General features: G+C 38.7%; 1 protein-coding gene across 6 annotated transcripts in view; it reads left to right on the top strand.

Moving 5' to 3' along the window:
• LOC105495168 (PATJ crumbs cell polarity complex component) overlaps positions 1-22,819 on the top strand; it is a 428,227-nt gene that overhangs the window by 190,283 nt on the left and 215,125 nt on the right. The window lies entirely within an intron of this gene.

The following is a 22,819-nucleotide window of genomic DNA, read 5'->3' as shown; positions in this document are numbered from 1 at the left end:
CCTGCCACATAGTGAGTCTTTGATAAGTATTATATAGCTCCTATTATGGTTATAATAATTATTTATATTTTTCTTAATAAGTAACAAATATATAAATAGAAATAAAATATAAAATAAATGTAACTTTATAATAATTAAGTTGATGTTATAAAAACTTGAATTGTACTTTGCAATTTTATAAAGCCCTTTCTAGTGTCATTTTCTTCATGCATTCAATAAATCGTTTTTGAATACCATCTGCTTTTTAGTAACAGTGTTAAGTGAGTCTGCGATGGAATGAGTAACACATCGCTCCTTTTGTCTTGATTGAACCACCACCCTGGAAGGGATAATGCAAAGGCATGGGAACAAAGTGTGATAAGTGTACTGTGGGCTTTAGTTCTCAGTCTCTTTTTGGAGAGCTACACATGGTATATAAAGTTGATATGTATGTGCACATGTGTAATATATTTCCTTGTTCTGATATAGATATCAGGGCAACTGCCACAGAATGGAGCTGAGTTGTTGATTACTCCATACATTCTGGTTTCCTAGAAGGCCAGTATTTGTTGAGGTGTGCACCTAAGATTATGTTCTAATCCTAGTTCCATTACTTGCTAGTTGTGAGTTTTTGGACAAGTTATTTAACTTCTTCATGGTTCACACTTGCTTATCTATGTGGGGGTGAGCGAATATCTTATAACCTGCCTCCTAGTATTGTTGCAACAATTAGAGGAGAAAAAGCTTTTGAAGAGCTTAGTACAGGCAATGTGATACCTACTAAATGCTCTGGTTTACCATGTACCAGTCATTGTTTTAAAGCCTTTATGTGTGTTATTAACTCAGTCAACATACTAATTTTGTGAGGTTCTAATTATACAAATAAAAGCTCAGAGAAATTAAAGAATGTGTCTAAAGTTAGACAGCTAACAAATAGTAGAAATGGGGTTCAAACCCATGTACTCTTACTCCAGAACCTGTAACATGATCGACACTTGCTGTTACTTAAAACTCATTATGATTGCAGAAATAGGTAGAGCTGGGCACAGTGGCTCACGCCTGTAATTCCAGCACTTTGGGAGGCTGAGGCAGACAGCTTACGTGAGGTCAGGAGTTCAAGACTAGCCTGACCAACGTGATGAAACCCCGTCTCTTAAAAAAAAAAATAGGTACAGAGTGATTTGGGGTTCTCTCTTAAATATCACTTCTATGCCTAAAATAGGCAGACTCAGCAGTGTCCTCCCCAAAGTTACAAGCTCATTTGCACAGGCACATATACACGGCAGCAGTGGGGTCAAGAAGGACACTAATTTACTTCAAATGCAGAAAAAGACTTCTAATATTGAGCCATTCTTGAGCTATAATATTATACATTTCATAGATTCTCCAGCAGACCTATTTTGGCTGTGTATATTACTTTTCTCTTCATTCATTTTGCTTCCTAATTTTTTTCCTTCCCAGTGTACCATCCCCATTTTATACCCTATTAAATTTACTGTTAACCTTCTCCAGAAGAGTTTGAACTGTATGGAGGTATTTGTTAGATAATTCACATTTGAAATGCACGTGAACCTGAAGCCTCTGGCCTTCCAGTATTTCCTTTTGAAATAGATCCTATGGGTTTTTCTTTGTTCCTTGACTCATATTAAATGAACACTCTGCTCATCTGTTCTAAACTAAAAGTATTTTGGGTTGCTGTTTTATCAGATTCTTGTCCGAAGACTAAGCCTTTGTTTTTACAGTGATGAAAGTATGGCTCTGTAACTTTCCCAAGGACCATGATTCTGCAGCAGATGGCTGCAATGTAAGCTGTCGGCATACAGGGAAGTGCTGATTTTATTAGAGAGATCCAGGGATGAGATACACATGGTTTTTGGGGGTTTTTCGAGATGGGGTCTTGCTCTGTCACCCAGACTGGAGTGCAGTGGCACAATCATGGCTCACTGAAACCTCAGTTTCCCAAGTAGCTGATACCACAAGTGTGTGCCACCAGGCCTGGCTAATTTTTTTTTTTTTTTTTTTTGGAGACAGAGTTTCACTCTTGTTGCCCAGGCTGGAGTGCAGCAGCACCATCTCGGCTCACTGCATCCTCAGCCTCCCAGGTTCAAGCGATTCTCCTGCCTCAGCCTCCCGAGTAGCTAGGATTATAGGAATGTGTCACCACTAATTTTGTATTTTTATTGGAGACAGGTCTTCTTCTCCATGTTGGTCAGGGTGGTCTCAAACTCCTGACCTCAGGTGATCCACCCACTTTGACCTCCCAAAGTGCTGGGATTATGGGCGTGAGCTACCACGCTCAGCCTAATTTTTTAATTTTTTTGTAGAGATGGAATCTTGCTATTTTGCCCAGCTGGTCTCAGACTCCTGGGCTCATACTATCCTTCCCAAAGTGCTGGGATTATAGGCGTGAGCCATCACACACTAGTCTAAAGCATGTTAAGAGCTGGCTTTACTAGTTACTTAATTATAAATTTTATTCAGATAAGAAGTGTTTATTGAGTTGGATGTTATGCGTGGGGAGACACTGTTATAGGTGTTGAGAATATGGAAGGGAACATGGCCATTGCTCTCATTAGCTTAGATTCTGGTAGGGAGAAAGATTATAAACAATCAGATAGTTTAAATAGTGATAAGGTCTTTGAATGAAATAAAATAATAAAATTTAAAAATGATGTTAAAAATAAATTTTAAAACAAAAATAAAAAATAAAAACAAAACATGGTAGCATGAGAATAAGTGCATTGGAGAAGACGTTATTAAGTGGAATGGTTAAGAAAGGCCCAAATAGGCTGGGTACCGTGGCTCACGCCTGTGATCCCAGCACTTTGGGAGGCTAAGGCAGGGGGATCACTTGAGTTCAAGACCAGCCTGGGCAATATGGCAAAACCTATCTCTACAAAAGTTACAAGAAATTAACTGGGTGTGGTGGTGAGCATCTGTAGTCCCACCCACTTGGAAGGCTGAGGTGAGAGGATCGCTTGAGCCTGCGAGGTAGAAGCTTCAGTGAGCCGAAATCATGCCACTGCATTCCAGGCCGAATGACAGAGTGAGACTCTGTCTCCAAAATGAAACCTAAATGAAGAAGGAACCACACTGCAAAGATCTGGCTCATATAGTCATCATATAGATGAGGGCTTTTTTGAGCCTGAGACTGTGACCCACAGTAAAATACACTTTACTTAACCAGTATAGAGGAACACACACAGGAACATGCATGTATAATTGAAACAAAAGTTTTATGAAATATTACTTACCTTTATAATGTGTGAATTTTATTCTTTTTTATTTTATCCTATTTCATGTTTTTAAACATTGGTTGCAACTCAGTATATTTTATGACTAACAAACAAGTCACAACCTGCATTATGAAAAACACTAATTTAGATCCAAGGCTTTCAAACTTCAGTGTGCCTCAGAAGATTCCAGCAAGCTTATGAAAACAGTAATTGATAGTCGTGGTCATTCCCTGCGCGCCCCCCCGCCCCCCCAACACACACACACAGCCCAGGCCATTTCTGATTCCTTAAGCCTGGACCTGATCATTTGCATTTAGAATTAGTTTCCAGGTGATGCTGGTATCACACTTCTGATCCAGAGACTACAATCTGAAAACCAAAACCACTGATCGAAATGGTCTTTAAAGTCATGGGAGCCCATAAGCTTACTTAGGAATACTGTGTAGACAGCAACAAGAAGCAAACCCAGCACCTGCCCCATGAGCCAGCAAGGAACACTTTAGCATAAGAACACTTCCAGGAGATTAGGGGATTATGTTGTTTATGAGAGAACGGTGTTTCAAGAAGGCTGTCACTGACCTTCAGTGGTCAAGGGTGGAATGCTGCTAAGAAGTTGAAGAGGCTGGAGACATGAAAATAACCATTGAATTTAACAACAAGAAATTGATGAAGAAGAAGAGAAAAAGGACACTTGATAAAATAACTGTAGTATGCAGGGCGCAGGTGCTCACCCCTGTAATCCCACCACTTTGGGAGGCCGAGGTGGGCAGATCACTTGAGGTCAGAAGTTCAAGAGCAGGCTGGCCAACATGGTGAAACCCCATCTCTACTAAAAGTACAAAAATTAGCTGGGTGGTGTTGCACACCTGTAGTCCCAACTAGTCAGGAGGCTGAGGCACAAGAATCGCTTGAACCTGGAAGCAGAGGTTGCAGTGAGCCGAGATTGCGCCACTGCACTCCAGCCTGGGCAACAGAGGGAGGCCCTATCCCCTCCCCCGCCCCCCAAAATAATAAGCATAGTAATTATCATTCAGATTATTATGAAACTTAAATGTTACAACCAATATACAGAGTGTGGTATGTAATGAGCATTTATATTTTAGATCACTTACCTTGCATGGTTGAATGTATTTTATGACATTCTGGTGTCTAATTATCATAAGAAGTCTTATAACCATTAAGTGAGAATTATGAAAAAAATTAAGAAACAATGTACTCCATCAGTGCCTAGCTCTTGGCAAAACTACCATTATCAAAGGTTGCAGGATTTGTCAAAGGTATGTATTGATGGTGCAGGAACTTTTGACTTACTTTGAGGAAATGGCCTTTCATACCTGGAATTAAAATCAGATTGTTTTGTCAAGAATTCAAGATTGGCCAGGCGGTGGCTCATGCCTGTAATCCCAGCACTTTGGGAGGCTGAAGTGGGCGAATCACAAGGTCAGGATTGCAAGACCAGCCTGGCCAACATGATGAAACCCCATTTCTACTAAAAATACAAAAAATTAATTGGGCATAGTGGCGGGCTTCTGTAATCCCAGCTATTTGGGAGGCTGAGGCAGAAGAATCGCTTGATCACTTGAACCCAAGAGGCAGAGGTTGCAGTGAGCCGAGATCATGCCACTGCACTCCACCTGGGCAACAGAGTAAGACTACATCTCAAAAGGATAAAAAGAATTCAAGATCACTGAGAGCATAAAGAGATCACTCAGTTGACTGTTATGTGGTGACTTGAAAGTCTTGGTTTCTAACTTTAATCCTTCTTTGCTCTTGTGACCCAAATTTTCAGTTGGCTCTTGGGAAGATGCCATGTCTTTTTTCCACTAGCACTTTCAATTTTCTAACCAAAATAAAATGTTATGTCTTCTCCAAGGCTGACCTTTTACCTTCTAGTCCCACTTTTGTCTAAAGCCATTACCAGCATTTCCATCCGCCAACCCTAGAATGAAACCTCTCTTCTGTTTGTTATGTGTCTTCCTGACAGTTGATCAACAAACATACATGAATCTTCATTCCCAGTCTCTTTCGCATTTGTAGTTGTTTCTTTACTTTTTTTTTTTTTTGGAGATGGAGTCTTGCTCTATCGCCCAGGCTGGAATGCAGTGGCCTGATCTCAGCTTACTGCAACCTCTGCCTCCCGGGTTCAAGCAATTCTCCTGCCTCAGCCTCCCGAGTAGGTGGGATTACAGGCACATGCCACTGCGCCTGGCTAATTTTTGTATTTTGTTGTTGTTGTTGTTGAGATGGAGTTTTGCTCTTGTTGCCCAACCTGGAGTGCAATGGCCAGATCTCGGCTCACTGCAACCTCCGCCTCCTGGGTTCAAGTGATTGTCCTGCCTCAGCCTCCCGAGTAGCTGGGATTATAGGCATGCGCCACCACGCCCGGCTAATTTTGTATTTTTAGTAGAGTTGGGGTTTCATCATGTTGGCCAGGCTGGTCTCAAACTCCTGACCTCAGGTGATCTGCCTGCCTTAGCCTCCCAGAGTGCTGGGATTACAGGCGTGAGCCACCGCGCACGGCCCTTTACATTTTTATCACCAGTTTTAATAATTACATGATAATAGAGTCCCTTGAGTACCCAACTATGTGCCGTACATTCTCCCCAACTTTTTGAATGCATTCTCATTGGACATACAGAAGAGCCTTTGAAGAAGGTATTATACCTTCTGCTGATTTCAGCTTTGTGTCACCTCCTTTGGAAAACCTTGCCTGACTCCTTAGTTCAATATAGGTTCCTGCATTTTTCTTTTATAGCAATTAACAAAATATCATGTTAGTGTACTTACTAGATTAATATCTGTCTTCCCCGCTTAACCTTCTAAGTTCCATGAGGCTAATGACCCTCTCTATTTTGGCCTGGGACGTTATACAAACCCAGTATTTGGCCAAATTAATGGCAGAGGGTATATACCTCGGGCAGTCAACAGTGGGGATGTGATGAAAATGCAGGTTTGCTCGTGGTGCTTCGGAGATACTCTTTCTGCCGAACTGCACCATCCACCTACTTTCAGAGCATTCTGTGCAGAACAGCTTGACTTCTCTTTCCCCACATGCCATTTCCCACCTTATCTAAACGCTTCAGTCTCCTGAGAGAGAAGTGTCTATCCCCAGAAAGCCCTGCTTTGAATACTTTGATCCCAGAGGTTAAATGCTTTTACAACAGCCAGGTCTTTCTAACCTGCAAGCTTTCATTCTTTCAGTGACATTTTTAAACTATGGGGAGCAGAAGATTTTGGAATGTCTTTTTGTAACATATAAGAGAGTAGTCATAAAGAAACAATGAGAACCACACTATAGATATGTCTCTGTCTACGCAAATAAGGTCCTAGAAAGTCAGTATAATTGACTTGTTTGCTGCCACTGGCTTTTAAGGATCTAGCAAAGATATGAATGGAACCCCACACTATAGGAATCCTAAAGCCTTCCTTTATACTTTAATTTCAGAAAAGCATGCTCTCTTAGGTGTTTTGTTATTCTACCTTAATTTTGTTTTTCCCAGAAAAGACCTGGTCATCATATATCATAATGAAATGTTTGGTATGAAGAGTATATTTGGATTATGGAGCATAATTATAAAATTAACCTGTGTGGCCGGGCATGGTGGCTCATTCCTGTAATCCTAGCACTTTGTGAAGCCAAGGCTGGTAGGTTGCTTGAACCCAGGAGTTCCAGACTGGCCTGGCCAACATAATAAGACCCTGTCTACAAAAAATAAAAGAATTAACTGGTTATGTTGGTGCACGCCTGTGATCCTAGCTACTCAAGAGGCTGGGGCAGGAGGATCAGTTGAACCTGGGAGGTCAAGGCTACAGTGAGCCATGATTGTGCCACTATACTCCAGCCTGGGCAACAGAGTGACACCCTGTCTGAAAGAAAATTAACCTGTGTACTGCCCCATGCAAATAAAAACTTAGATTACCAATTCCTTGCATCTTCATGTTTTACTTTAATTCTTACCGTTTTATTTAAATTATTTTAAGAATAGGATGCTAGCTAAGTCCTTGTGAAATGTGGCTTGTTATCAATTCTGTTACTCAGAGTCACAATATTTTTAAGCTTAGAGGGGATAACCTTAAAAAAAAAACAACTTTATTGAGATATAATTCACATACCATATAATTCACCTTCTTAAAATGCATAATTCAGTGGCTATCAGTATATTCAGAATTGTTCAACCGTCATTAATTTTAGAACATTTAGGACATTTTCATCACACTTCCCCCCAAATCCCTACTCATTAGCAGTCACTCCACTTTGTATTTATTTAAAATTCATTTCACATATAAAATATATATACATATTTTAATTTTTTAAAAAGTAATTATCATGTGTTCCCATGGAGTGGAGTAGGAAACCTATCCCAAACCTCTTCTCTTCTTGCAAAAAAATTCTATATTCAAGTTTGGAAGGCAACAGAATACTTGCTAGCACCATTGTCCTCAAGAATCTAGCAATGCATTAAGCTCACCTCCTCTCCTCTTCCACCACAAAACAAAAAAAGCCAGAAGGAAGAGAACAAATTAAATTATTATTTACAGATGGTCATATAATTGTCAGTCTCAAAAATTCAAAACCTAAAAAGTATTTTGGCTATAATAAGTAAGGCTATATATGAATTGTACTTGTATTTTTTTTGAGACAAGGTCTCACTCTGTTGCCCAGGCTGGAGTGCAGTGGCGCGATCTCGGCTCACTGTAACCTCTGCCTGCAGGTTCAAGCGATTCTGGTGCCTCAACCACCCGGGATTACAAGCACACGTCATCACACACAGCTAATTTTTGTATTTTTAGTAGAGATGGGGTTTCACCATGTTGACCAGGCTGGTCTCAAACTCCTGAGCTCAAGTGATCTGCCCAACTCGGCCTCCTTTCAAAGTGATGGGATTACAGGTAGCATAAGACCCCGTGCCTGGCCAAATGATACATCTTTTAAAATCTTCTTGTCAGTATTATCTACTTAGGAAATGTGATATAAATTTCCTAATAGCAATAACTGCAAAAAATAGGAAATATCCAGGAACAATGCAATTCGGAACATAAAAGTCATGGCAATGATTCATAGCTTTGAGTCATTTATTCAGTGGCACTGCAGTGAAAGCTACAAACCCACTCCCCAGAAAAATCTATGCAAATACACAGAAACACTGTCATCCATGTGCATGGGTGCACACACACACACACACACACACACACATACACACAACCTTTTATGTATCATTTTTTCAGCTTTGTGGGAGTCTTGAAGCCCATTTAAGAATTCAAGGACCACTGGTTAACAATCCCTATAGTTTCTTTCTTTTTTCGTTTTGAGACAGAATTTCATTCTGTCACCCAGGCTAGAGTGCAGTGGCATGATCTCGGTTCACCGCCACCTTGACCTCCTGAGCTCAAGCAATCCTCCTGCCTCAGGCTCCTGAGTAGCTGGGACTACAGTATAGTTTCTTTCTTATAGAAAACTATGAAACTTTATTAAAGATTTTGGGAAAAAAGTAGAGTGCCATACTATTTTCCTGACTGGAAAACTAAGTGTATTACAGATTTCAGTTATTTCTAAATTCCTCTGTAAATTTAAGGTAATTTAAATCCATCTGCTTGCTAGGTGGAATAGGCTTTAAAAAAAAATACAAGCACTTGATTGAAAATTGACTTTGAAGTAAAATACTAGGCAATTTTGGAAAAGAAAGATAATGATAAGGGACTTGCCTTTTTTGTTTTTTTGAGACGGAGTGTCGCTCTTGTTGCCCAGGCTGGAGTGCAATGGCACGATCTCGGCTCACCACAGCCTCCGCCTCCTGAGTTCAAGCGATTCTCCTGCCTCAGCCTCCCGAGTAGCTGAGATTACAGGCATGTGCCGCCACACCTGGCTAATTTTGTATTTTTAGTAGAGACAGGGTTTCTCTATGTTGGTCAGGCTGGTCTCAAACTCCCAACCTCAGATAATCCGCCTGCCTCTGCCTCCCAAAGTGCTGGGATTATAGGCGTGAGCCACCGCGCCCGGCCTAGGGACTTGCCTTTTTTTGTATCTGAATGTCTTCTAAGCTGGTGCTTTTCAAACTCAGTCTGGAGCTTTCAGACATGAATGTGAATGCTTTCTCCATTTTGGTACTGTTGCTTTCTTGAATCATTGCCAAGTGAGTAATTCTTGGTTGTGAGGCAGTCCTTTTCATTGTGGGATGTTTAACAGCATCCCAGGCCTTTTCCCACGAGATGCTGGTAGTACCCTCCCATTCACTGCAGTTATAACAACCAAAACCATTTCCGCACCTTGCCAAGTGGCCCCTGGTCTAAGTGGATGGGGGATTCTACTGTCATTGATTGGTAGGAGTGTCAAGGTATAGTCCCTGACAAGGAAGAATTATTTTGTCCAGAGTGCTAGTATTATAATAGCATTCCTGATTATAAACATTGTTTAAAGTTGCAGTAGTAGACAGTGGTGGGGTGTTTAAAAAAAAAAAAAAACAAAACTATCTATCTGGTACTATGCTTACTACCTGGGTGTCAGGCATCTACATGCCAAACCTCAGCGTCACACAAAATTTTCACGTAACCAATCTGCACATATACCCCCTGTATCTAAAATAAAAGTTGAAATAAAAAACAAAAAAACTAACAGTAATAGGCCGTGTGCGGTGGCTCACACTTGTAATTCTAGCACTTTGGGAGGCCGAGGCAGGAGGATCACTTGTCCCCAGGAGTCCAAGACCAGCCTGGACAACATAGTGAAAACTCATCTCTGTTATAAATAAATAAATAAGCAAATAATTTTTTAACTGCAGTAATAAAATCAGTTCAATATTTGCATTAAAAAATTGGTGTAGAAATAGTCCCAGGTGTTTATTTAGAATTTAGAGCATAAAAATTTTTTCTGAATAGTAGAAATGAGATAGATTATTCAATAAATGATGGACTGTGTACTCATTTGGGGATAAAATGTAGAGATCTTCTCAAGAAAATTACAAATTGTTTTCAAAAGAATCATGTAATTCTTGGTGAAACACCATCTCTACTAAATATACAAAAAAAATTAGCCAGGCATGGTGGCAGACACCTGTAATCCCAGCTGCTTGGGAGGCTAAGGCAGGAGAATTGCTTGAACCTGGGAGGTGAAGGTTGTAGTGAACTGAGATCATTCCACTGTACTCCAGCCTGGGTGACAGAGCGAGACTCCATCTCAAAAAAAAAAAAAAAAATCATGTTATTCTAAAAACTGAAACCATAGAAATACTATAAAAAGTCTAGATAAGGTATTTTTAAAATATAACCTTGGTACAGGGAAAAGCTTTTCAAATAATTACCAAAACAATAATGGAAAATAATCATGTGTTATCTTACATAAAAATTAAAAACTTTGTGTTCACATACACACACAGAGTCAGAAGAAAGACACACACACACACACACACACATATATATACAGTCAGAGGACAATAGAAAAACAAGCAAAGATCAGGCAGTATTTAACAAAATAAGTTACATTTGGGTAACAAGCACAAAATGTCTGTGTTCAGCCTCACTAATAATGTGTAACTATAAAAATCAGGGTTTTTTTGGCCTATCAGAGTACTTAATATTTTAACAATATGAATCATCATTGTTAGAGTGGTTGTAGAAAAACAGGAGTTGTTATATACTGTTGGTAGGAATAGGAATCACTTTACCTCTTTTTGGACACCCCTTTGGCAGCATGTATAAAAAGTTTCTATGTGCTTTTTTTTTTTTTTTTTTTCTTTTGCGATGGAGTCTGGCTCTCGTCGCCCATGCTGGAGTGCAATGGGGTGATCTCGGCTCACTGCAACCTCCACCTCCCAGTTCAAGCAATTCTCTGCCTCAGCCTCCCGAGTAGCTGGGATTACAGAGACCCGCCTGACTAATTTTTATATTTTTAGTAGAGACGTGGTTCCACTATGTTGGCCAGGCTGGTCTCGAACTCCTGACCTCAGGTGATCCACCCGCCTCGGCCTCCCAAAGTGCTGGGATTACAGGCGTGAGCCACTGTGCCCGGCATGTATGTGCTTATTCTTTGACATAATAATTCAACTTCATATCCTAAGAGATTCATTGTGTGTGTAAATATATGTGTATGTAGATATATATTTCTACAAAGATGTTTACTTCAGCATTTTTTACTAATAGCAATTGTAGTAATATATATTTATGTATTTAATACATCATTTGCTTTGACTAAGCCATTTAACCTCTAAATTTTTGTAGGCATTTGAGCTGGAGCAAGTTGCATCTATTTCCATTAGTTTCCTCATTTGTAAAATTGGGATAATAATAATAATAATACCCTTTTCACAGTATTATGAGAGATTAGAAGACACGTGTTTATATAAGAAGTGGCACATAGGAAGTGCTCCAGAAATGCTAGCAGAAATGCTAGCTACTACTTTTTATTATTATCAGTAGTAATATAAATAATTCTTCAATGTGTGCCACGTATTGCCATTAGAAAATGAAATTCTAGCCAGGCGCAGTGGTTCACACCTGTAATCCCAGCACTTTGGGAGGCTGAGACGGGCGGATCACAAGGTCAGGAGATTGAGACCATCCTGGTTAACATGGTGAAACTCCGTCTCTACTAAAAATACAAAAAATCAGCTGGGCACAGTGGCATGTGCCTGTAGTCCCAGCTACTCGGGAGGCTGAGGCTGGAGGATCACTTGAACCTGGGAGGTGGAGGTTGCAGTGAGCCGAGATCGCGCCACTGTACTCCAGCCTGGCAACAGAGCGAGACTCCATCTCAAAAAAAAGAAAAAAGAAAAAGAAATTCTAGTATAAGAGTATGTTAACCTTTTATCTAAAATTGTTATTTAATTTATTTAAATTTTGGAAGTCAGTTTTTTTAAGCTTAGCCTGATTGAATAGGACCAGTACTTTATTAACACTGTTTACTGCTGGATTCTTTCTGCTCACCTTTGCATCTTCACAGTATTACATTTTCACTTTCAACGGAGATCACTAGGAGAGAAAGGCATTTTGTAGTACTTCACTTTTCTCTAATACTTTTTCTCTTCCTACTCTTTATTTTCCCTGGATCAAAGGTGGATATACCATAGAAGCAACTGTGTGTAATATGAATTGGCACATTTCCTATGGAATTTTGATGCTGTAAGGTTGACATTTTACTTTAACTTCATTTCTCTCTATGTAGGAAGAATACACAGGAAAATTGTTTGAGAAAAGTTAATGGTTCAGATGGGATCTAAAAACTAAAAATATAGCTTTTAAAGTTTACTTTGTTTAATGTGAGTGCTAGTTTGCCAAACACTCCCAACAAACTTATGGCATAACTTAATCTCTATTATTCTGCCTTGTAGCATTTACGTTTTATGAACAGTTGTTGACTCACGAAGAGTATAATGTTGTTTATAAAGGTAATTTTCGGCCGGGCACGATGGCTCATGCCTGTAATCCCAGCACTTTAGGAGGCTGAGGCAGGTGGATCTCTTGAGATCAGGAGTTCGAGACCAGCCTGGCCAACATGGTGAAACCCCGTCTCTGCAAAAAGTACAAAAATTAGCCAGGTGTGGTGGTACACACCTGTAGTCCCAGCTACTCGATAGGCTGAAGCCCGAGAATCGCTTGAGCTGGGGTGTTGGAAGTTGCACTGAGCAGAGCTCATGCCACTGCACTCCAGCCTAGGCAACAGAGTGAGACTCTGTCTCAACAAATAAATGGATTAATTAATTTAATTAAATAAATAAAAGTTAATTCTCTTAATAGTCATATCAACTGTCAACATATTTTCCTACTTAACTTTGTAATAAATTTTAATATAAAAAAGTACAGCTCTTCTCTTTAATTATTTTAATATTTTACTCTGGTAGTAATAAACATTCTACTTCAATTAATTGATAGAATCTCAGCATAGCAACCACATATGTCACTGAAAGAGATTTTTCACTTCCAAGTTACTTCAAGAATGCTACCCTAAGTAGTAACAGTAAATCCAAATGTCAGTCTTGTTTGAATTATTGCCATTAATAAATACGGTTTTGTTTTCATTCTTAACTCGTGCTGTCACCAGATTATCGATCTCGCACTGCTTCAGTGGTGCCATGAATGATGTATCTTTCCACTTGGCCTTCTGGAGGTCAAAGCCAAATAGCAGTTTTTAACCAAATTCTAATGTCAACGCTGAACTTTGTAGGATTCCTAGTATTTTTTTTTTAATTGAAAAAAGTACAGAAGAATGTATAAAACTACTTGGAGGGGGGAGGTTTGAGAAAAAAATGTGTGCTTTCAACTTTATTTAATTTACTTGAATTTTATATAACAAAATATGCTTATTTGAAAGAAAAAAAGCATTTCTTCTTACAGCTCATAATAAGAAAGCAACTAACTCAATTTTTGAAAATAGGCAAAAACTTGAAATGATATTTCAACAAAGACATCTGAATTGCTAATAAAAAGATGCTCAATATCATTAGTTATTAGGAAAAATTAGGAAAATGCAAACTAAAATCACTACACATTCACTAGAATGATTTTAATGCAAAATGATAGACAGTACAGTTGGAACCCTCATACGCTGCTGGTGGGAATGTGAAATGGTCCAGCCATTTTGGAGAGCAGTTTGGCAGTTTCTTTTGCTTTCTCTTTTTCACTTTTTTGAGAGGGAGTCTCACTCTGTCGTCCAGGCTGGAGTGCAGTTTCGCGATCTCGGCTCACAGCAACCTCTGCCTCCCAGGTTTAAGCAATTCTCCTGCCTCAGCCTCCTGAATAGCTGGGATTACAGGCACCCACCACCACACCCAGCTAATTTGTGTATTTTTAGTAGAGACAGGGTTTCACTATGTTGGCCAGGCTGGTCAAACTCCTGACATCAGGCGATCTGCCCACCTCAGCCTTCCAGAGTGCTAGGATTACAGGTGTGAGCCACCATGCCCAACCAGCAGTTTCTTTAAAAGGCTGCATATAGGCTTACTATACAACCCAGCAATTTCACTTCTAGGTATATACCCAAAAGAAATGAAAACATATGTCCACACAAACACTACTCCATAGAAGTTCATAGCAGCATTATTCATAATAGCCAAAAACTGGAAACAAGCCGAATGTTCATCAACCGGTGACAGGATATACATAGTGTATATCCATACAGTGGAATACTATTCAGCAATAAAAAAGGATTTCAATGCTGCTACATTCTCATCATGCTAATTAAAGGAAGCCTGCTGTAAAACATTACGTTCTGTATGGTCCCATTTTCATAAACTGTCCATAAAAAACAAATTTATGTATAGAAAAAGCAGGCCTGGGTTGTGATTGGGCTTGATGGAATTTTTGGAGGGTGGTGGCAAGGTTCTAAAACCAAATAGTTGTGATGGTTGCACAACTCCATAAATTTACTAAAAATCATTGAATTGTACATTTACAGTGAGTGAATTTTATAGTGTACAAATTATACTCAGTAAAACTGTTAAAAATATTTCAAAGTTACATATAATTTTAAATTAATCACATGTGTAAGAGATAGTTAAAAGTTATTATAAAAGGATCTACATTAAAGAAGAGAGATCAGGTTGTAAATTACTTTCAAGAAGTGAATAGGCCAGCCGCAGTGGCTAACACCTATAATCCCAGCACTTTGGGAGGCCAAGGCAGGTGGATAACTTGAGGTCAAGAGTTCGAGACCAGCCTGGTCAACATGGTGAAACCCTGTCTTTATTAAAAATACAAAAATTAGCCGGGTATGGGGGCATATGCCTGTAATCCTGGCTACTTAGGAGGCGGAGGCAGGAGAATCACATGAACCTGGCAGAGGCTGTAGTAAGCCAAGATCACGCTACTGCACTCCAGCCTAGGCAACAGAGTGAGACTCTGTCTCAAAAAGGCAAAGAAGGGGCCAGGCATGGTGGCTCCTGCCTGTAATCCCAGCACTTTGGGAGGCCAACGTAGGCAGATCACTTGAGGTCAAGAGTTCGAAACCAGCCTGACCAACATGGTAAAACCTATCTTTACTAAAAATACAAAACATTAGCTGGGTGTGGTGGCACGTGCCTGTAATCCCAGCTACTGGAGAGGTTGAGGCAAGAGAATCGCTTGGACCCAGGAGATGGAGGTTGTGGTGAGCCGAGATCACGCCACTGCACTCCAGCTTGGGTGACAGAGCGAGACTCCACCTAAAAAATAAATAAATAAATAAGGGAATCAAAGTATAATAATCAACAACAACGTGGTTTTTTTGGCAATGATGGCATTTGAGAACCTTAGAGCTCATTTGGTGTCTAATTTAATGTTGAGGAGCCTGAGACAGAGAGTGATTAATTTGCCCCAAACCACTAAATTAGTGACCGATGAAACCAGGACTAGAATCTGGTTCTCATGTGGTGTTCAGGGCCACGTGTAGGCATTTCCTTCCAGTGCCTTCCTCTGTATGCTATGCCAGTTTTTAGCATGAAGCAAACTTGTAATAAAGATTTATTGAGCAACTAGTAGTTATTTTGGTTTAAAATTTTGTCTATTTTCTGTATCGTTGTGGACTCTGTAGTTGATCTCTACCTTACCAATAGGTGTCACTACAATCAACAGCAATTATTACCAGGCATTTAAAGAATGTTAAGAATGTTCACTTCAAACAAACCGTGCTTAACAATATTTGTATGTTCATTTCACCAAATATTTTAGTGTGTTTGTTCTCTTTTTTGTTTGTTTGTTTGTTTGTTTGTTTGGCGATGCAAAATAGGATGGACAAGTGTTAGCAATAAAGGCTGATTTCATTTTTTAGTTTTATGTAAATTCTTTTTCTCATTTCCTACACAATCATCCCTTTTTGGGCTTCTTGTAATTAAGTAAAATAGGCTGGGCACAGTGGCTCACGCCTGTAAACCTAGCACTTTGGGAAGCTGAGGCGGGCAGATCACCTGAGGTGAAGAGTTCAAGACCAGCCTGGCCAACATGGTGAAATCTCGTCTCTACTAAAAATACAAAAATCAGCTGGGCACCGTGGCACGTGCCTGTAATCCCAGCTACTTGGAGTCTGAGGCAGGAGAATTGCTTGAACCAGAGAGGTGGAGGTTGCAGTGAGCCAAGATCATGCCTCTGCACTTCAGCCTGGGCAACAGAGCAAGACTCTGTCTCAAAAAAAAAAAAGGAAACTAAGTAGAATTTGTATTTTAGCTCTGTAATTGGAGAAAACTGATGAACTTGGCTTTTTTATATTTTTTTTATTCTGAAAACTCAGCTTCAGCACCTGATATAATTTGGATGCATTTATTATAACTGTAAATTAAAAATTATATTGTTTAAGACCTTTTGAGTAGCATTTGAGTTTTCTTTGGGTATTCTTGACTTTTTAAGTATTCCTCATATGATACAGTGATCACATAGATGATTTTTTTCTTCTGCATTTTACAAAGAAATATTATACTGTATAATTGATAGATACTTCTGAAGTCATTGTAATTGGTTAAATAATGGTTTTCAGGTGTGTGGGGGTAGGGTAGGGTGAGGGCTGCATTGTAGCATTTTGAGTGAAATTTAAGAAATGTCAACCATTTTTCTAGTGGCTTTTCTGAAGCTACAATTTTTTTTTTTTTTTTTTTTTTTTTAGTATTTCTCCCCTCTGAACGCTAAGTTGAAGGCTTGACTGCTTAAATAGAATCTTTACTGCATGTTTAGAATGTTACTGAGATACAAATGAATCTCGCTAGGGGAGAGATACCACATGCTCCATGTGGTTCACCAGCTTCTTTGTTATAAACATGATTCAATGCTGGGAGCATTAAGGAGAGAGCAAGTTGATGACTGTTCCCCTCACTTTGGACAGGCTAAAATCAACTGCTGTTTCCTTTTAATTTGCATTTGAAAGATGTAACTAATGCGATGAACCGTTTCTCAGCAGGAAAACTGGGTCATTAAAATGATATTAATTGAAGCTGGCCACAATAAATGGTTGCGGTTATAATGCCTCCTGTTCTGAAATAGAGCTATCATCCTGAGGCGAGCAGGGTAACTGAGTGTCACAGTCGGCAGCCTGAAGCATCCAAGGGTCAGATGTGGGAAACCAGGGATTTTGCTTCTCCGGCATAGTTTTCCAAGCAGCTTTTACCTGCTGACAGAGGTGACTGTTTAGCTTGAGGACTAGCTTGAAATTAGCTTAATTGATTGCTTTTCCTGATATAAATAGATTGACAGGTTGCCCTTAAAGAGAACAAAATCTGAGAGAAAGAGAGAGAGAGAAAAAAAAAAATAGGCCCAAGGTCGTCAGAAGAGAGAGGAGTCTGTGGTGAGGATTTGAGCTGCGTCCAGCATTGGATATTTGTCAGGAATGCAGATACTCTGAAGGGAACACAACAATGGTCCAAGGGGGTTTCCCAGGTAAGATTTCCATTGCCTGTGTGATCTGTGGTTCTTTCGGAATGCAATCTGATGCTGTTTTAGTGTTGGTGCAGAATGTGGTTTTAAATGTTTAAACAATGGTAAGCCAAGGCATTTTTCTTAAGAGAGCGAGGGCACATATGCATGTGCAAGGCAATTGTACATTAGAAACAAACCCCTACAATTTCCTTTCATGTGCACTGTAGTTGGAATTGTCCTTATGATGTTTTTGAAAAGTGGAGCAGTTTAATCAGACTGTCAAAGATATACCAGTAGTTGCACTGCCAAGATTCTCAACACTGTTCATGCAGTATTCTCTTCTTTCAGAATTTTAATTGAGAAGTAAACCTCTGGGACGTTTATTATCATTATTGTTGTTACTTGTGACTTCACCATAATAAAAAGGAAAGACTATTTACATTAGAACTTGGTTATTCTGGTTAATTTTTAAAACTGACCACTCAGCATTTTGTTATAGATGAAAGCAGAATAGCATTAAGGACTCATAGTAGTAAACAAAAGGCTGCTTTTTCTAAATTGTAAAATAACACCTTAATTATTTTATTTGCTAGTTGTGTTTGGTGCCTCATTCATCTAAACCTACAAATTTAAATTCATTAGGGGTGGAGGCTCAGCTCTTGGAAGTATTACCACTCATTTCCTTGTTAACATAACGGTTCTTGCAATCATTGCTACATTGGCAATATAATTTCATGCAATAGAGTACTCTTAGTATACGCTTTTGCCTGACTTAAAAAATAAATTTCTTAAAATCAGAACTTCTTTTTATCTAAATAAAATGGAATATTGAGACATAATAGGGATATTCTTGTATAAGTATTATTGCCTAAGGGAGGCAATTGTTAACTCAAGAGTTAGACATGACATTATAGCCTTTCTTTTTATTTTCAGCAGTGCACACACAAATTAGGTTATGTCTACTGCAACAGTAGAGTATTTGCTGCATTCCTGATTTAAGCTAGCAAACCTCATTCGTGGCTATGCTGTCAAAATTATTGAGCAAGAACTTTTCTTTTGCTTCAAATATAATTTCTGAAGATATTCCTGTGGGAGTCCTAAACTACCTAGTATTCAATTCTGTTATTTTGATTTGGAGGAAATGCTATAGCTCCTAAACGGATGCGTCACAGATTCCCTGTAGTGACAACTGTCTGTCTAGATTGTGTTTCCTTTCATTCTGCAGTTGGAATTGCTTTTAGTTGTCTGTCATCTTTTGAATACTGCTTCTCAAACTTGTATTGACACGGCAACTTACAGAAATCATCCTGGATATTTGTGGATCCTGCCTGCTTCTCCTCAGACTCTTCAGAGCAGTTGATTAATTTTCCTTTTATTTTAGAAGTTTCTTGATTTTTAAAATCTATTTCTGCAGATTATAAATATATGTATGCTTTAATCTCCTGAGTAGAACTGGCCAACCCTGATCATTTTCTTAATCTCTACCACACTGACTTGAAGTCGCCACTGTCCAGGCTCCAAACACCACAATGGAACCCTTGAAAATCCCCACTGCAGTTTTCTAGAAAGTGAATCAAGTATATCTAGTCATTAGGAATTTATGTGTCCTGTATACTTTATTGAACTAATGTATAAACTCACTTTAAAAAAGGTTATTAACTACCAATGTGTCTCATAAATGGACACATATTTATGTGTTATATGTAACTTTTTCAGTGTTCATGATCAGGATTGATTTTTCTACAATAAATATTTTCAACATTTATTAAATCTTCTATTTATGTATACACATTTAACTCCAAAGTATTTTAATACATTTTAGTAGTCTTATGACTTAGTCTATCTTATATTATGTTCACTGCTTTGGCATTCAGTCAGTTTTAAAAGCGTGTTTCTATTTCATGTTTCTTTTTGGCATATTTTACAAAATGTCATATGTAGAATTGTAAATAAAGGATGAGGCCTTGGTCTGTAGAGAATTTACCTTTTCTTTTGTTCTTGCTTGGAAACACATTATTTTACATGGGTTTATGTTGCTTTGATTTCAGTAGTTTTATGTCACTTTAAAGTATTTTTGGTTTGATATATATAAGTATAGGTTAAACACTCATCATTTAAATTGATCCAATGTTGAACAAAGAGAGGGAATTGTTATTTGAATTAAGGAAATAACACATCAAAAATTAAGTAGCAGTTAAAGTCACGTTCTTGCAGAGACTGCCTCTTTTTTGTTGAATGCAATGGGGAGGAGGTAAGAAATATCACTCCTAAGTTTCTATTATGTTTACTTGTTTAAATATGTATTTTTTAAACAACTTTTATCTTTTTTCTTTACATTTATGGTATGCCAAACTCTTTTTTTTTTTTTTTTTTTTCTGAGAGAGTCTCGCTCAGTCGCCTAGGCTGGAGTGCAGTGGCACAATCTTGGCTCGCTGAAAGCTCCACCTCCCGGGTTCTTACCACTCTTCTGCCTCCGCCTCCTGAGTAGCTGGGCCTACAGATGCCCGCCACCATGCCTGGCTAATTTTTTGTATTTTTAGTAGAGACAGGGTTTCACCATGTTAGCTAGGATGGTCTCAATCTCCTGACCTCATGATCCACCCGCCTCGGCCTTCCAAAGTGCTGGGATTAGAGGCATGAGCCACCACGCCTGGCTGGTATGCGAAACTCTTAAGGTCCTTGCATAGTGTGAGGAATTCATATTGCACATTTCAAATATATCTATTCCATGTTAGTATTATTATTCCCATTTTTAGATAGTAGAGCTCTTTTTATAGAATGCCTGGAGGGGTTTATCCATTGGTTGGTGGAAGTATGGTATAGCTGCAGTTACTATGGTGATGCATCATTAAGCATTTTTGGAACCTAATACAGCCTTAAGGCTAAGAGGACAAATATAGCATCTAATATGAACTTTGCCTTCAAGAAGTTTATAAAATTTCTAAAAAGAAAAAAATATGTATAGGTGCAGAGACACGTACATTGGAAGGCCCTCTGGAAGACACTGAGCATTTGAGATTGGTGGGAGTCACTTAGAGTCCAAGCTCCAGACTTGTGAGTCCACTAAAGAAGTGCTACAAGCCTGGCTTGTAGGAGGGAAAGGATAGAAATGATCTGTACCAAGAGGGGATACATGTGTAACAGAGTTCTAAAACTTTAAGTTCAAGAATTTATTTTCTGAAATAGAAATTATAGTGATAGCTCATCCAAGTAGCTACATTTGAGAACATTGAAATGCAATTTATAGGTTTATTCCTTTACTTTTTTGAATACTTATGTTCTACACACTGTGCTTAATGCCTTACACACATTGTTTTCTTCAACATGTATTATGTTAGAGTTTTTTAAAGTCTTACTGTTTTATAGATCAAGTCTAGATGACTCCAAAGCCTGTACTTTTAAGAAGTTTTAATTTTTCGTGTCTTCATGCATCTTCTCAAGTAATCCATTTTATTAGTGAAGCCAAATTGATTGCTATTCTCTTTTTTGGTAATTTATTTCTTATATCCACTCATTGGACAAAGAGACATGTAATTAGAATTCCTCCCTCCAAAAAGCATACTGAAGTTCCAAATTCTGAAAAATGTTCACTGTATTCCCCCAGCAAACCACATTTTAATATTGAAAGTTCCAATTTAAAAGAAAAAGTCACAAATCACATGTAGCCGAATGGAGAAAAATACAGTATCGGAGGCATGCCATGAAGCTTAGGGTACACCTCCCCATGGCATCACACGCTGCCCAGTATGAGCCAGGCTTCTCAGCACAAACTGACTTCTCTTCCATTGCGGAGAAAGGTCTGCATTTGGAGAAGAAATAGCAAGTCTCTTGATGCTAACCAGATGGGAATGGGTGAGTGTCGAGGTTTCCAATTTATTTTAATTATGAAATTTTTACAAATTGTAGTGTGAGTCACTCAATATTTTCATGTTCGGCCTAAGTAAGATGGAAATGTACGAGCATTTTGTTAAAGGTTTTTAATTTCATTTGGGTTTTGGCTCAGTGTTGCCTGCTTGGGTTTTGGCTCAGTGTTGCCTATACCTGCTTCAGGTTTTCCATATCTGCTTTGCGGAATCTTACAAAAGCCAGTGCAGGTACAAGAGCAGGCTGGGAATGAGAAGGCAGCACCTTCGAGTTCCATGAAGCAGAAGATAATGAGGTATGAAAGGTTAAAAAAAGAAATTTATATCTAATGGGTAGTTTCTAGGTTCTCTCATCTAAGTGTTCACTTGAATGTATCTCCTGCATCTTGGAAATGTTTTGATTATGCCTGCAGGGATAAAACATGCCCATAGTGATCATCTAATAACAAAATTGCATTGGTTGCGGCTGTTTATCTGTGTCACGCAAAGGCTTTGAAAACAGCTCTCTGCTACTGTGTAAAATTAAGTTAAATACTTTGGTTCTTCAAATGACAAAACATTGGATTTGATTTATTGCTAAGTCACATTTATATGATAATTTGCAAGTTGTTTAGTCACGTGTTTCAATTGTTCCTTGAGAACAATCATTTTGGCAGGCAGATAATCTGTGTTTTCACAGATCACAGAACCTGCAAAAACTAGCTTTCCATTCTTCAGTCCCCCTTGAGTCTGTTACTACCATCATAGGCCTGTGCTTCTGTTTCTTTCACTTTGCATTTAAATATTCACTCCCTGTCCGTGAGTATATGGCCATTAATGTGCTTACAGTGCTTGCTGTGTTGAGACTAGTTTAGGTGTTGGTCTCATCTATGGCCAGAGTTTAGGTAACTGTAGGTGTTTAATAAACCTTATTTGAACTGATGTAGAAAAGGTCATTTTGCATGTAACCTAATGAATATTCATAAGAGAGTGGGCCAATCTTTTCCATTTATAAAGTGGGTATTCTTACGGAACAATGGCTCACTAAAGAAAAGGGAATCATTCTACCATCTACACGTATTACTTAGAAGGATTTTTTTTTATGAGCTACTTGGTACAATTATGTTATATAAAGAAAGGGCATTTTCTCTCTGTGGAACAATGGTTTTTATCGGACAAGTAATTTTTCTATAATCATAAAGGAATTATGTATTTGGGAATGATGAGCGTTAGAATAATGGGCAATTGTTTTCCTGCGTTCCGTCTTTTTTTTCTTACTTTAATTGAGCAATTCATTTTTACTTTGAGTTCACTTATACAGTGGTTTCTGAACTAATCTATAATATGATTTATGCATTGTGCCATGTTCAGGGCAAGTAACGGGATAGTTTCTTGGTCAAATAGGCAAGAGTAGAAGCTTTTCCACTTTGTGACCAGTGAACCTTTGGTGCAGCATGT

Source organism: Macaca nemestrina, chromosome 1, assembly GCF_043159975.1.
Source record: "Macaca nemestrina isolate mMacNem1 chromosome 1, mMacNem.hap1, whole genome shotgun sequence".
Lineage (NCBI taxonomy): Eukaryota > Metazoa > Chordata > Mammalia > Primates > Cercopithecidae > Macaca > Macaca nemestrina.
Note: the sequence above shows the minus strand (reverse complement) of the source record. Positions and strands in the feature narration are given on the sequence as shown.